Genomic DNA, 1,303 nt, shown 5'->3' with positions numbered 1-1,303 from the left:
GAGAAGGAGGCTTCGTCATGGTAAGCACACAGAAGAGCCTGCCTGTCCCCATAGTCGTAGATCCAGTAATACCTGTGGGGAAGCAAAAGGACAATCTCTGTGGTCTGGGCCCCTAAATGGATTTGGAAGCCCCATGAACAGGCTTAGGCCTGGGCAGCTTGGCCTATCCCAGCCCTCCCTGCTTTTTAGGTCTCAGGGGTACATACTGCTTCAGGAATTGCAAGACTGGATTCTTCAGGATCTCAGCTCCAAAGACGCTCCCCTGGGATGAAAATGGTCCTCATGACCGTGGTTGTTATTCCCCCCTCACCCACCACCCCAACCCTTGCTTGAGGCCACGTCCTCACTTTGCAGACTGGTAATTCCTTATGGGCTTCAGGGCCATTGTTAATGGGTAGGGCTAACTCCTGGTCATCCTGGGGGAGGGAAGAGAATGTCAGCTGTGTGGACCAGGATGGAGGCATTGCAGGGTCATGGAAAAGATGGGCCGAGGACACAGGGAGTGTCAGAGATCAGGATGAAAGGGCCCTTGAAACTCCATGGGCACAATTATTATGGAATCTTTGTGAGAGGGTCCCAAAGCCAGTGCAGAACTGCAGAGAAGGTCCATAGTACTTGCCAAGCTTCCTCCTGTCTCTGTCCACCCATGAGGATTAGGGGTCAGATCCAACAATCTCACCTGGGCAAGAGCTAAAGGATTCAGGGCAGGTTGTGAGTGGCATCAGTGCCAGGTAGAGGAGTCAAGGATACAGGAGGACACTTACCAGGCATAGTAACTTGGGGAACAATTCCACGAGGGACCTGTTAAATGTCAAGACAAAACAGAAAAGCAAGTCACAACAGAGCCGGCTCAGCTCATGGAAGCAAGCACACATACACAGGAGCACAGCCAGGTGTGTCCCACCTACAGTCCAGTGCCACAACCCCTTCAGGACACTGGGCACCTCCCCATGGACTGACCCACAGGAAGAGCAAGTGGGTGCTCTCTCCAAACCCTCTCACCCTCCCCTTCCTCCCGGCAAACTCCCACATGGAAGGCCCTGACCCTCCACTCCAGTGACACAGAAGCAGCATGAAGAGCCCAGGCCAGGGATAGCTACCCATCCCTGCCTCACAGAAGTCCCTCCATGTCCCCTGGAGAGGGAGGAGGGAATGGGGCTCTGCCAGGCCTGGCCCCAGAAAAGACCAGGATATTTCCCAGGGATGGCCCAGGAAGCTTGGGCAGGGAGATGAGTGAGGGGTCTCAGGAGGCAGGGAGGGATGAGGATGGAAGGGAGTGAAGGGAGGGGAGGGGAGTGACGGG

The sequence above is a fragment of the Orycteropus afer genome, unplaced genomic scaffold (assembly GCF_000298275.1).
Source record: "Orycteropus afer afer isolate SDZICR_OR568_19922 unplaced genomic scaffold, OryAfe1.0 scaffold00674, whole genome shotgun sequence".
NCBI lineage: Eukaryota > Metazoa > Chordata > Mammalia > Tubulidentata > Orycteropodidae > Orycteropus > Orycteropus afer.
The sequence above is the reverse complement of the archived record's forward strand: the minus strand, read 5'-3'. Positions refer to the sequence as shown.